Source organism: Aulostomus chinensis, chromosome 4 (assembly GCF_037954235.1).
Source record: "Aulostomus chinensis isolate RoL2024-O1b breed Wild chromosome 4, RoL_Achi_v1.0, whole genome shotgun sequence".
NCBI lineage: Eukaryota > Metazoa > Chordata > Actinopteri > Syngnathiformes > Aulostomidae > Aulostomus > Aulostomus chinensis.
Genome location: NC_141323.1, coordinates 15,260,930 through 15,275,806, shown reverse-complemented (window position 1 = coordinate 15,275,806; position 14,877 = coordinate 15,260,930). Strand labels below are relative to the sequence as shown.

The 14,877-nt window shown below is 42.3% G+C and overlaps 1 protein-coding gene across 2 annotated transcripts in view; it reads left to right on the top strand.

The window, feature by feature from the left end:
- Positions 1-4,518: 4,518 nt before the first annotated feature.
- Positions 4,519-14,877, top strand: part of sema3aa (sema domain, immunoglobulin domain (Ig), short basic domain, secreted, (semaphorin) 3Aa) — a 75,874-nt gene continuing 65,515 nt past the window's right edge. Inside the window, exon 1 of one of the 2 annotated variants that reach the window (XM_086202023.1) lies at positions 4,519-4,635. The gene's annotated coding sequence lies outside the window, so the exon portion shown is untranslated. Of the gene's footprint in view, positions 4,636-6,641; positions 6,717-14,877 lie in introns of those variants that run through there. The other variant, XM_086202022.1, reaches the window with a different exon arrangement.

Genomic DNA, 14,877 nt, shown 5'->3' with positions numbered 1-14,877 from the left:
CTGCTTGCTATTTTTAAAAGGATCTGGAAGATGATCACACTGTTATAGTTTTGCTCAGGTTACATTCTGAACACTTGATACAAACTAGATTCACCCACCCAAAAAACCCCAGGGCTTCTTCCCAAACTATAGGTTTGATATGTATATATTCAGATTTCGGATTTATTAATTTATTCAGTGCTCCTGTTGGGTGAAACCAATGTTGGTGCCAAGTTACTCTGAGACTCAACATCACAGGCAACACGCCGTCACAGGAGCCGCTGGCTACTCACTTGGCTCCACGCACACTCGCTGAGTATAATTGCATGTGAAAGCTGTTCATTTGCATTGATGGGCTGTGAACTTCCACTCACCCTCAGACCGGAGAGCTTAAGAATGCAACCACCGTTTACTTGACGTACGCCGATTGATTTAAGATGAAAATCCTACTAATATGGAAAAGAATGTCCGTTGACGCCTGTCACTTTCAGTAAACGTGAGTGAAATGTGTGGATTCGCAGAGGTTGTCTCTTAAAAAGAAAGGAGCGCATTTATGATCCTTCTGCGGGAGCTTTGTGCTTCAGTCACTCCAGGATGCTTCAGCATTTACTGTGTACGTCCACGCAAGTGTATAACTCAGGGACAGGAAGAATGGCTCACCGGGCTCTCAGGGATTTGGGGACGTGTCAGTTTTTCGTTTTTTTTTTTGTAATTTTTTTTTTTTTTTTTTTTAATAACCGACCTGCCTGAACAGCTGAAAAAAAAAAAAAATCCCAACCAGCTGGGAAACGTCACTCTTTGTTTACCGATATTTATCTGTGAGTCAGACTGATTACATGAACACTATCGAGGACCGGGGTGAGAGCCGCTGATGGAGAATGAGTCAGAGAGAGTAAAGTGTCCGGGTTGGTGAAATAAACAGTGAGGAGAAGGAAAATAGCTGAGCAGGGAAAAGTCTGAAAACTGAGGAGTCCAAAATACCTGTCCAGAACACATAAATTACCAATATTTCTTCTTTTCTTTTTCCTGCTGATTCTATGAGAATTTGGTCAGGAAGTATTTTGATGCAACTCAAAGGCAGTGGGCGAATTTGTTTTTTGTTTGTTTTTTTTTAGTTCTTCCAATAAAAACCTTTGGCGGTGTGACTGTGGATTCTCCACTCTAACTGATTTCATGTTTTTGGAAAGGTTGTGGCTGTTAAATTTTACAACGTTTGAGAGCACCACAAACAGTATCCTGTTTTGCAATCATTGTATGGTGTTGTTCTGGGAAGATGGATACATCAGTCTCATCAAACCAAAAGTACAGTCCTATAATTAGGAAGAAACACCAATTTAGCTGGCCTGCAAAATTAAGTGAAATTTAATCAAAATTACTATGTTGTCCAATACAACTTTCCAGTCGGAGGAAAGAAACACACTTCTTCAAGGCTAAACAAATACCACTCTTAAATGTATTTTCTTAAAAACGGATAACCACAAAAATCACATTCCAGTGGGATTTTCAGTGAAAATGACAATAATCATGTACAAATATTCTTTCCGATATTGAAATTCATATCGCAATTGCAATATTAGCCAGAATACGTTCAATTTTTTCTTTAATCTTTTCTAACGATGTCCTTCCTTTCTTACGATGGCATTTTGAAATATCTCATTGGGGTAAAGTTCATTGAGACGGAAAAAAAATTGTAACAATCCCATAAATTGTTGACAAAAAGTTGTTTTTTTATGTTTTTTTTTTTTAACAAAATATGCACAGCTTCAGATGGAAACCCCCAAATCAAACACACACGCAGCAAATCTTTAATTCATGTGACCGATCAACACCATCTGAACTTGGTCTTCGTCTCCTGACAGCAGCGACATGTCCAGTAGGGCTGGTACTTGAGAGCAATTTGAACTTTTCCAACAATTCCCCAAAGACCTCTTTCCATTTTGCTCCAGTAGAGGGGTCCTCATTCTTCCTCTTCCTCTGCAAGAAACAGCCCCGGCCATGAGTGACGTCGTCTCTTCGGCCGACTTCTGATGACATCGCTTCGTCTATTTTGTTCACTCTAAACCAGCTGACAGATATACTCTGCAGTTTGCTTTCAAAATTGCTCGAAAATTAACTAGAAACACATTCATGAAGAGAAGTATCTGAAAGTAAGAGTCAGTGAAATAAACTGAGAGGAAAGGGAAGTAGCTGGGCAGAGAATCGTCTGAAGAACCAGGGGTGAATGAGGGCCAGCAGACATAAATTTATCACGATATTTATTTTTATTCTTCTTTTTTTTTTTTTTTTTTGAGAAATCTAAAAGAATGAGTTGCGCGATGATCCTAAGGGAGTGGAAGTGAATGAGAACCACAAACAAAATTCTTAAGGATTTAATTCTTCCAATAAAAAGCGCTGGCAGTGTGTGTTGATTCTCCACGGTAAACCATTATTGTGTTTCTGGAAAAGAAGTGGCCGTTTAAATTCTCTTTTTTTTTTCTCTTCTCCTCAATGTTGTGAGCTCCACTAACATTATTTATTGTATTGTGTCAATTTTCCCAGTGTTGGTACATCAAATCAGAGTCTTCTCACTGGAATGAAATACCCACTTGGCGATTCAGCCAGACCAACCGGCCTTTTCTAAAGATTGACTCAGGGATGCAAACTATTGATGGCAAGCAACAAGGAGCCCAGGATTCATGCTTGGATGCTTCATCCTCCTCTGCCTCATCAGATCGTGGGGAGAGAGGTCAGGGGCTCTGGCCAGATCTGAACATGATGAGCTCTGTCAGATTCACAGACATCGGTGGTCTGGGACCCTTTTCCTGACCTGCCTATCAGCTCCCATAGGAATTCCACTAATGAGGCAGTATAGGGAACAGATGCAGAGGGAGCAAGCCGGCCAAAAACAACCTGCCACACTCACTTAATGATCACACACACACACACACACACACGTTATGTCACCAAGGCTGTCAAGCTTGTCTGTGTTTATGTTTGGGTACCCTCACAATAGAATATTATTTCCACCAAGGAAGAACTTCTTTAAGTGGCAACGGATTTTCAAAAACTTGGGTGTAGGGGTGTAGAATAACCCAAGGAGGATTCCATTCAGTTTAGGAGCAGATTAGTCATAGCGCCACCTGGTGTCTCCTCCTTTTGTGTCAACTGAACTTTTTCAAATTTTTGGAGACAAGTTAAAGGATTTTGTGATGGGTTACTGTGAGGGCTGTGAGTTTTTGTTAACATTTCAAGGCGGCCAATTTCACTATAGAACACAAAGCCAGGGTAAACCCGGGACTCCATGTGGTCAGATCTTTTCCAAACTTAACACGTTTGAACCGAGTCCTGGTCTGAAGACTTCTTCAAGCTGAATTTACATCAAAATGGTACTGTGTTGTCTTCATGTGAAGTACAGCAACATCACGTCTAAGTAAGTGTATGTGTGTTCTCTAGCACCACCTTGTGGATGTAGGAAATGATATTTCTGTTATGTAAGCATTATCACCCGGGGGCGTGGGAGGGGGACGCCCTAGTAAGGAAGCTAAAACCCACTAGCACTAGCGACTAGCATCATTTGCCAGTGCATCGCTTGAGGTTTTCTCACTGCGTGGTGTTAACCGCTTGCCACTGTTCTGTTTGCGCCGCGGTGCAGCACATGTCTGCTCATTCATGCAAAATCCAAATGTTATCAGGTTTCACCACCCTTTCTCTTTAGGGAACAGCCACACACCGTGACGCGCACAGGTTCTGAGGGCCCCTTCATCACAACTTTAGTTTGTTCCCGAGTAGGAAAGGCTGTCTTGGCAGAAGTATGTTTTCTAGTTATATCCATCTTTGTTTTTGTGTGTCTTAAATCATTTGCAACGGGAAACGTTTCCTCATCATGATTCACGATTACTCATTTGATGAATTTGTTTTTCATCTCATCCCTCAAAAACATTGTATTGAGTCTGTGTAAATTGTTGTCCTCACCATGAGGCATTGTATGTGGATGAAGTCATGCGGCCAAGCACCAAATTCATTTCTATTGGTTTCATTTCATTGGGTATTTAATTTCAGGAAAGGCAGTGCTCTTTAGAGTGGTCTAACCATCCTCTCCGAGATATGAAATGGTTTATTATTACAAAATGAAAGCAATATCAGATGCGACGTGTCCACGTGCCAAGAATACTGTAGGGAACACGGCTGGATTCACTGCTCAACCCTTCGCACACAAGACTGCCTGCCCTTGGGAAATGGGCTCATTCTCATCCTCCAAGGTTCCAAGGCCTTGACTTCAATCATTGCTATAAATGTTAGTGCATGTTTGTGTGTTTGTGCAGTTGCCTGGTGCTTACGCCGTAGCCCAGTCATGTTTGCATTAATTGTGGTTGGATGGGATTAAAGGGCCATTTCATAAAAAGGAGAGACGACTGCCAAGAGCAAACAAGACAATGGAGGGAGCATTTTGAGCCTCATGTTATTAGCACGGTTTAGCTTTATTCCTGTCGTCTCCTAAATGAGAATTGATTTTCATTGAATGTGACTGCAGTGATATCAAATTTGCTTTCTTATTCTACTAGGATCACCATGCATCAAGGGAATGTAGAGGAGGGAGGGAAGCTAGCTTGGTACAGGGAAGGAGGCGCCATATCTGCTCCAGATGTCCGTTGACGCACTGTCAAGCTGTTTGATCAGGTACCAAGTGGTCCAACCTCTCCGTCTGTCTCCATCATTTTGTTTCTTCCATTATTAATACCACCCCGCACCCCTTGTTTTACCTTCTGTCTTTCTCACACTGGGTACATTTACACGTCCACCTCATAGGCCTCATTTCTCTGTTTGTCCAAGTGTGAAAGATGATCCCAAAAAATGGAAATGAGCACATACCAGCTGTTCGTAGCGATCAGCTCACGCTTACCTCAGTCTCAAATCGAACGAAAGATCAAATAAAAAACAGAGACCCTGCACTCACTGCATCTGGATGACGATTCTTTTTCATGAGACTCTGAATGGCTTTTGGCACAGCATCAGCAGAGGCCCCCCTTTCGTGTACATGTTGAGATTTATGAAGTCCTAGCACATGATAAAAGTAGATTTACAGACTTTGGCAGGTAGATATTGTGAAAACAAGGGGTTGATTTCAGATTCAAAATATTTGGTCGATTTCACCTTCTCCAGTTTTGTTTTCAACACGAGCAGTCCTTCAATACGCCAGGAGAATTACATCGCTTGATAGGAAAATAAAAGGGTTTGTTTTTTTGTTTTGTTTTTGAAATCAGATCATCCCAAAACATCTAAATATGTTCCAGTTCTGTTGATTTGGGTTGGCAGGGTTCTAGTTCATTCTACAGCGTGGTTTATGTGTCTAGACATATTTATGATTGTTTGGAGACAAACAAAGCTCCGTTTGTTACAAGTATTATTATGACTTTCCTGGCATGAACCACAAGTTTAATAATAGGGTCTTCGCCCCAGAGTGCCTCCGGGCTCAGGCCCTAATAAATCAGCCCAAAAGAACAGATCCCACCCAATCTCAACTGGATCATAGAGGGACTATAATCAAGCGTTGCTCCCTAAAGGTCTTAAAATGTCTCCTTGGGAAAACGTAGCCAAACTTAACCCATTTAGACCAAAATACACAAATATTGACCAATCTCTTTTTCTTAGATTACCTTTAAAAATGTGACCAAAAATTGTCGCTGTCCACTCAAACCCTTATTTCTCTGCCTGTGTAGCAGATAAAAACATGAAATGAAAACCATAACTAGAACTTCCAAATGGCAGTTGTATGCTTCTAAAATAGATCCATTCATCCGCGTGTCCTGGTGGTTGCTTGTGGCAAAGAGAGAAGAAATTCCCTCACAGTTGTCGCTGTCACAGAGGCCTCATCACTAAATGCAGCATTTAAAAAGAGCTGCCTTTGCCTTACTGTTCATTACATGTACTTTTTAAATCAATGAACCACCCCGAAACTGGTAAGTCCTCAGATCTTGGGTGTTAAAGGTAGATCAACCCGTCTGCTGCATCAGAGCCGTAAGGGCTAAAGGAAAGACTCATGCACGGTTAGTTAGGAACTCCAGTGATAGTAGTTCAACTTGCACATGACTTCAATGAGACCTCGGTGACCTGGAGGCGCCTCCTCAAGCTGCCATATCAGCACAATTGAAATGTGGCTTGGCGAGTCTTTGCAGATTTTCAAAAGCCCCCCCCCCCCCCTTCTTACACTGTAAATCGATTGACCTCCAGGTCTGTGGGTCTGTATTGATTAAGTCGTAAATAAAAGCCACGGCTTAGTATGAGGGATTATATAACAAACAGCTACTGAATGTGAGAGCTTGAAGTGGGAGTGTTAAACCCCTATAAACCTTGTGGAGGTGATTGACCCCGAGGTTTGAGTTGACTGACTTTAAAACTATAATCTTCACACCTAAAGCGCTGTCGGGAGCTGCTCCATGATTGAGTAATCGAAGATGCACTGTGAGGAAATGAGGGAATCAGTATGGAGGGATTGGATTATCTAAGTAGAAAATTACGCTATTGATTTTCTTCAAAGTGCATTGTAAGAGAGAATTCATCTGGGGGAGGGGATTCTTTGCACTTCTCCCGCTTTTCAAGTCTCTCTATGTCTCTTTCTTCATGTTTGCCAAGAAAGTCAATGCCCATCAATCAAACCCTACAGGTGAACGCAGTGTGTTTCTATGAAAGAGTCTTTGTGAGCGTCACCTGCCAGAGTGTTATCGGGCGACTTAGGTTTCACACCTTCAAAGTCCTGACTTGTAAGTACAGTCCTTTACCCGCCTGTGAACTTCACCACCTCTTTGTCCAGTTTCATGTTTCCATCTATTGTCAAACCTCCCTCGTAGGTGAACATGAATGATGGGACTGTGGCGGAGAATCGGCTAGAAACCAGATCTTGCCATGACATAGACGGATGACATTCTTGAAATGTCTTCATCGTAGGATTGGACAGAGTATAATCAAAGATGTGTTTGTGAGATGAAGCCTTATTGCTGATACAATGTGCTGTCTGTAGTCTGCCTGTCTGCAAAACTCCTTTTAAAGCAATATCGGTTTCACAGCTTTCACACTTTGACCCACTGAAACAGGTATTTCATGAACTTTTGGATTAGATGTTTAGAACAGATGGGTAATGCCTTTAATGGACTTTACCTCTCACCTCCACAACCTTTAGTGAATGTGTTTCCTTGACATACCAACAACAGAGTCGAGCAGATTTGAAGCGGAGTGATGAAACAGCACCTCTTGAACTTTTGGACTGTTAAAGCAGCTCTGTTTTACTGTTGCAGCAGGATGTAAGTCATGTCAAGCATGGCGTGCATGCGTCTTCTGCTACAGATGAACCATGCGCTTCCAAACCCATTGACCCCCCCCCCGCCCCGCTAATACGGGTTTCACCCTGGTAATACCAGTATTGACGCAGCTCGGGGTTGTTGGCATTGAGAGGAAAGCGAGGCAAACAGAAAAAAGTGCTTGGCTGGGAATCAATGGTGAGGTGGACAGAAGGCCAATGCAATCAGGAAGGCAAATGAAGCAGCCTTAAAGTCTGCTGAGCCAGCACCAGTGCAGTGTGTGTCATTTGGAACTGAATGGCTTCGACTTGTCCTCTGGGAAGCAAACACTCGCCTGCAAACACAACAAAGCTACATGCATCACCAGCAGGATGACAAGCATTCGAAATGTCTCACAGTGGTAATCTCTATCATGCACCTACACTCTTTTTCCTCAAACATTCCCTGCCTATTCATTAATAAGAACCCCCGAGACAGAGATGGATGGAGTCCATTTTGATTTCAATGCTTTTTTCTTTAAAAGGAAAATGGTTACCACAAGTCCAGAATGTGTTCAGGGAACTGCAGGTAAAGGAGAATAAGACAGATTTGCAGGTCGAGGCAATGTGGATGTGCATCGTCGACATTTCGTCCATCTGTGCTTGTGTATGTATGGATAGCCGCATTTCCACAAAGGAATTGCCCTTTCCCGCCAGCCTAACCACGGGCAAACTTTTATAGATGTTTTTCTTAAATCAAAGTCTGAGTTAAAGTAAAACGTTAAAAAGTCCACGTGGAGTACAAAAGAAACGTGACGCGTTGGTCAGAAAAAGAGCTGTAGTCTATTTAACAAAGCTGTTGGAGTGGTTTTAAGCTGTTGACGGAGTGTAAACTGGCTAGCTTTGACATAACCCTCCGGATTCATTGTCTTTCAACTCCATGCAAATGCCTCAAGTTACGATACGGACTGTAAACAATGAGCGTCAGATGGAGAAAGGAAGTCTTGGACCCGATGTCCGCTGACTACGCCGGGAATCCTGGAAGACCGGCCCTTGTGCTTGGGTTCCAAGATTGCTGGAATACAGACTCGGGAAATACAAACAGAAGTAGTGCGCATCCATTGAATCCACAGCTGTCCGTGTTCTTGTCCGTTTAGTTGCATGTCATCAGCCCTGGCTGTTACGTCATAGGTGTGATGTAGCAGTGCATGTGTGTGTGGGCAGCTAAGGCTATTTGTTTCCTGTGTTTTACTTGACACCTGCTGGTTGAAATAAAGGGGGTCAGCCTCGAAGCTAGCAACAACTTCAACTAATGGACCTTTAAGATGGACGGGCGATTCTCAGTGTATTTACAGCCAGGTTCACTTGTAAAAATCGGCACATGAATGACGTCTATGTTCATGCAAACGCAGTCAATTTACATGCAGATTCTCAAAGTAGGCACCTGGCAGCAAGAATCTCTGATATTTTGCTTTAATCTCTGACTTTTCCATGAAGGGTGGTCCTCTTGAATGTTGTGAGGTCACCAGTTGTATTCATTTCCAATGAAAGCAGGGCTGCTGTGGTTATTGTCGACCACAGACCGTAGTCGTGACTATAAAATAAGTCAGTCTAAACAGGTCTCGCTGTAGAACAGGCAAATTGGCCAACACAAGCTCTTCTGGTCTGGAATAATACAGGTTTGTTGTCTTTGTGAAGTCTCAACTGGCTCGCCAACGTGCTGCCATGCTGTTTTCCTGTTAAATCTCAGCTGAAGTCCTTGTCCCCCCCAGGCTCCATTGTGTACTCAGCCTCATCTGTGAGCACAGTTGGCGTTTTTCATGAGCACTGCAGAGACTGTGTGTGACCTTAAAATTTGCATGAGCAGGAAATATATATATATATATATATTTATATTGTGTGTTTGTGTTGTAGACCTTACCTGGACCTTAAGGAAGAGCCATTGTTGTTTTGACATTTTCTACGGAAATTGGAATTTATGAGAAAATGCTTCCAGGCAGATAACCTATAGTGATACCGACGAGCTGCCTCTAATTTTAACTCCAGTGACATTTTCTTGACGCACACAAGAAAAATCTGAAGTTTTTCAGCAGCTTTTAAGATTGTTTCCAAACCTTTTGCCTCACAGGATATTGCCAAAGACACAATGAAGGTCGGACCGGTTTTAACTGCTGCTGTGAGTCCGGCGCTGCCTCTACGTCAGTTTTAATTAAAAGGATAAGCAGGAAATAAAGCCTATGCATCTGTTGTGTACATTCAAATGATTCATCGGCGTATTTCATAAAATATGGCCGTGTCCCACTCTGTGTTCATGCGCACATCACCAAAATAATCCCGTGTGCTCTCGATTCAACAGCTTTTCTTTTAATGTACTATTTAACCTTCTTTTTTCTTGTTGTATGATTACGTTTACTCTCCTTCCATGATAAGAGCAGTATGATTCAGAGTTATGGACGAAGTCACCATAGACACAAAAATGTGTGCACAAAGACTCATTCATTCATTCATTCATTCAAACCTTTATTTGAAGGGATAGTCCACCCAAAAATGAGAATTCAATCATCCACTCACCCGATGCTGAGGGAAGATCAGGGAAAGTTTTTGTCTTTTGTATTTTTTTTTCTTTTACCTCTTTAATGTTTTTGTGCACTTCATACAAAAATCATGAATAGTTCACCTCAGTTGTTTGTGTCTGCAATACCAGTAGTTTTGGTCTTAAAAAAACAACAACTTTGCCATGATTGGTGAGTCGATAACAACGGAAATGTCATTTTTAGAGGGAACGATCCCTTTGAGCCCTCATCTTCAGCGATGCTGAAAATTAGAGAATTTACGTAAATACTCTTAAAAAAAAAAAACCAACACCCCCCCCCCCCCCCCCCCAAAGCTTATTAAAAAAGAAACACAGTGTGAGAACTCCACTCAGGTCAAACTCTACACTATAGAACGGGGAAATTGTGCTTTAGTGTGATGTATGGGAGGAAAATAACATGTATGTCCTTATAATCTCAGAACTATTCCCACAGTAGGGCATTTCATACATCGCCACCTTTAAAACGTCTCAAACCTCAAACTACAGGGTGCAACACATTTCCTTCTTGTTGAGTTACTCCGTCAACTTCCACCCCCGCGAGGAGGACATTGAAACATTAAGCCCCTGCTGTACTTCAGGATATAATTCATGTGCAACATGTAGAATGGTCATTCTTAACTTTAGTGTAATCAGATTTTATAAAGATAGATTAAATTAGGAAATATCCGGTCACACTCTCCGCAAAAAGAAAGAAAGAAAAAAAGCGCACAAGTAAGCTAAAGTTGGCCTGTGGCGTTTCTAAATCTTGGTTTTACTCAACACACTTCTTTTCGGATCGAGGGAGAAGTGTTTGGCAGACCGGAGCGAGGATTAGACAAGTTCCAGGCCTTTGGCATTTACTCCGTCCTTATTTGTGGGGAGGAGATTTAGTGTTGGAAACTCACACATCGATTGCAGTTTTCTTTCAAAGGGCCTTGATTTTTATTTATGTTCGGACCGCTATTAATGTCTCCGAGTGCGTTGGCCACAGTTTGATTTTTGTTGTTTGTTTGTGGATTAAAATTGGATCTTTTATTTATGTAGTCTTCAAGTTGTTGATTCAGTGTTTACATGTAAGTAGTTGATTAATGCGCTCAGTTGTCTGTGATTCATATTTGGTTTGTCTTGCGTCTTTGATGGACCGGTTTAGGTTTCGCTCCAACGTCAGCGGGTCAGTCGTTGCTGTGCTGGTTCTTAGCCCTCTGGTCTGGATGATCAGAGGGCTTGATTTGTGCCGCCTCATTCTCAATCATCTATTCTGGCTTTGATTCGTCTGGCTGACGGTGCTACTCAGACACCCAGGTGTTTCTCATCAGTCCCATAAGAAGGAGTTCACTACTCACCTAAACCTTTTCCATACGTAGCGGTGCCCTTTTTTCCTCAGCTCAGGTTTCAGCTCTGATGAACTTTGGACAGGAAGCTCAGATCAGGAGTCCTTTAGAGCTTTAGAGAGAAGTCTAAGGTGGTAGAGGGAGCTGTGGTGAGTTGTTGCAATTTGTAATAATTCTCGTTCTGTTCCGCTCACAAGACGTCTCCACAGAATTGCTCCATTCAAATGGAACTGCAAAACTCGAATGCAGCTTGGCGGTATTAGAAAAAGATTTCAGGGGAACAACTTTTCCTCTCAATATAATCGTTTTTGATATCCAGTGCCAAAAATCTGCATTCTGTACTGTGTGGAAGTCATTGGAGTTGTGTAAGTAAAGCTGTTGAACTGAGTTCAGCTGAGTCAGGAGGAACCTGCGGTCCTTCTTTGATTCCTGTGAGAAATCACAAATTTGATGATCAAAATTGGGGCCTTTTAAGATTTCCAAATTTGATCTGAAGTGGGATTTCTCCTCAACTTTGATTTAGATACGTCTCAAAAGTGTGTAGAGCTCATGTCCATGCTGCATATCTGCCTTAATGAATCGTATGTAAATAAATCAATCAGACACAAAATAGTCATTGACCTTGCAGCCCCCCCGTGAACTTTTTTGGACAGCAGCCAGCTAGAGATTTTCCACCGCAGCAACCAAGCTTGAAACTTTTGCAGTGAAATGGGTCTTAAATTGTATTCAAAGTGGTCTTTAAAAAAAAAAAGTCTTAATTTTAACCTGGTGAAACCTGCGGGAACCCTGTCTTTTATGTCGAGAGGAGTTGGTGGAGGCGGTTCAGGTCATGCCTCCTGGACTCCTCCTGCTAGAGGTGCTCAGGGCAACCGGTAGGAGAGCTCATGGCAGACCCAGAACACACTGGAGTGATTGTTTTTATATATATATATATATATATATATATATATATATATATATATATATATATATATATATATATATAATATATCATTTGGCCTTGGATCCCCCAGTAGAAGCTGGAGTGCCTTGCTGGGGAGAGGAACGTCTTGGGGTATCCTTGCTCAGTCTGCTGCCGCTGTGAGCAGGTCCTGGGTAAGCAAGCGAAAATGAATGAATGGATGGAAGTCAAACTGGGTTGGGTTGTGAACTCAGCCAGCGGCCCGCCATGACTGAAGTAACTGAAAGCAGAAATGCTGAATTTTATACTGACAATGACAAACTGATAGGTCACGAGGCCGAAACTCAATCCGCATCAGAACGTCAAGCAGGCCTTTTTAAGGATATTTGAAATATGACATTCTCTTCTCTATTATAACTCCATGCAGGATTGGAATGGTCCCCCCCACCCCCCCACCCATCATTAATTTGTTCAGAACAGTTTATTTCCTGTTATACAGTCTGACATGTTTTAATGGTTAGCAGACTCCTGTCAATAAAACACTACGAGGTATTGTGGAAGAGGGCACTGGCCGGTGCCTCAAGTGATTACAGAGCCTGGCATAATTCACGCGTCTCACTTTAACGGCCCTACTTTTTAGAAAAAGAAAAAAAAACCTGCTCCGTCCCTGTTCATTGGTGCACCTGGAACAACTTTATTTGGTGCTGCTGGAAATATTCAAGGTGCAAGGAAAAAGGGACATTTGTGGAGCCTTGGTGGAATGAGTCTCTTGGCTTATGTCGTACTGAGTAATGCCAGAGCTCTTCTTCATGACGTTCCCAGAAACAGAAACTTTGGGTTTTTGTTTTTTTTTGGTTGTTACAAGCTGTTATTGTTTGGCTTTTGTCGAGGGGTTTTCATTTCATTTACCCATGCTTAATACAAGCCATTCCTGAGATTTTGAGTCCATCTTGTTATAAAGTGAAGCAAAGATATCAAGTTTTTAAAGTTCTCCGGTGTTGCTGAGTCAAGAGAACGTTTTTTTTGGAAAGAGTATTCTCTTAAACTCATGGTCCATGTCTTTGTTTCCAAATCACATTATCACCTCAAGTCTTTTAAGTGCCTCCGCCCACTATGTTACTCATTTAACTCGTGCCTTTAATTGTACAAAAGGCGTCTTTGAAAACCACCAACACTTAAAAATACTGACCAAGCACTGGCATAGCTGACACTCTTGAAACAAGTACTGCATTTGCGCGCACACACACACACACACACACACACACACACACACACACACACACACACACACACACACACACACACATATGCACACATCTGGTTTCAGTTTCAAATGGCTCTCCTTATATATTTATCCCGTTCATCCACACACACGGGCAGCGCACACACACTCACACACACAATAGTCTTTTTATCCCATCTAAATCTGCCTCTGCATGACCGCAGCCACCATATCCAATGAATCGCAACATGTCATCAGCATAATTAAGCCATTTGAGTAAGTTTAGAGCCGCTGAATGTGTTTTACATTTCATTTGATGCCTCCTCATATAGACGCGCTAAAACATGTGAAAGGCACAGACAAAAATAAAGAGTGGCTTTGGCATTTCACAAAAGGCAATTACCATCAATGATGTTGAAATCTGTGTCAAGGTGGCCTGGACTTGATTCCTGGACCATTCTGACAGTGACATAGGAGCCTCAATTGGCCAAAACCAGGAACTTAGAGGATGAAAGATCCTTTTGGACCATATTGGGGGGGGGGCATGTTCTGAAATATAATGCATGGTCTTTGACTATTATTATGCTCTTGAAAAGCTAATAAACTGCCACTAGACATGGACTATTAGAGGTAATCTCATACCTTCCATCTGAACATCTTGTGCACCTTTAGCCTTGAGCCTGTTCGCAGGGGCAGCTGTCACTTGGAGTTCCCGGGGATCTCAACTTATGGCACAGCTGCAATTTTCAGTGGCGGCAGTTCGTCCACAATGTGTTTGGCCGGCCCATTTTTGTGAACCTGCTCAGATACTGTGTTCCTCCATCTTGCATGAAGAGTTTGTGCTTATATTCTGTCCTTTTCCGTCTGTTTTTTGTGATCGGGAGCTTGCATGTGGTGTTTTGTTTTTGTTTTTTTTAAACTGACTGGATTCCACTACTCTATTCTTGTGGGGACTTCCTGTCTGATTTGATCTGCTCAGTGCACCTTGACACACCCTCTGTCAACACTACGTGTTCCTATAGGAGCCCCTGGGATTCTGGTGGACACAGAAGCATTGTTTTTGATGGCTGCGATCAGGCAATATATTTTTTTCAACCCCAATCCTGTTATTGTTTCTATAATTTGTCAGATTTTATTTTGTCACAATACCTGTTTGCGCTCAACCTCCCACATGGGTGGGGGGGGTTTTGCGAGGGAGTGCAGTACCTTGGTTGGGGTGCAGCCGCCCCCTCAGCAACCCTACGTCCCGCAGCTATGGCAGCTAGTGCAGACTCAATAAAACTTTAGTAAAATAAAGTAATCAAATGTCATCCTATGTGGGCAAAGACACAAACACACATGCTTTTACTTTAGCTGATGATGTTTTGCTCCAAATACCCTGTCAACATGACCACAACATAGCTGTCTCTTTCCAACCTGTCTTCTTTTCCACTACTGTGACATGTACGAGTGTGCACACACCATAATCACCTGTTTCCAAGTATCTTCCTGTGAGTGTTTATAGTCCCAGAAAGGGGAATTGACTGATCCCACTTCTATTTCTCTGCAGCCCTCGGCACAGAGCATTCCAGAGCTCCTCGTAGGTGTTGGCTAATTAGTTAGCTGACCTCCAATGTCAAAGGT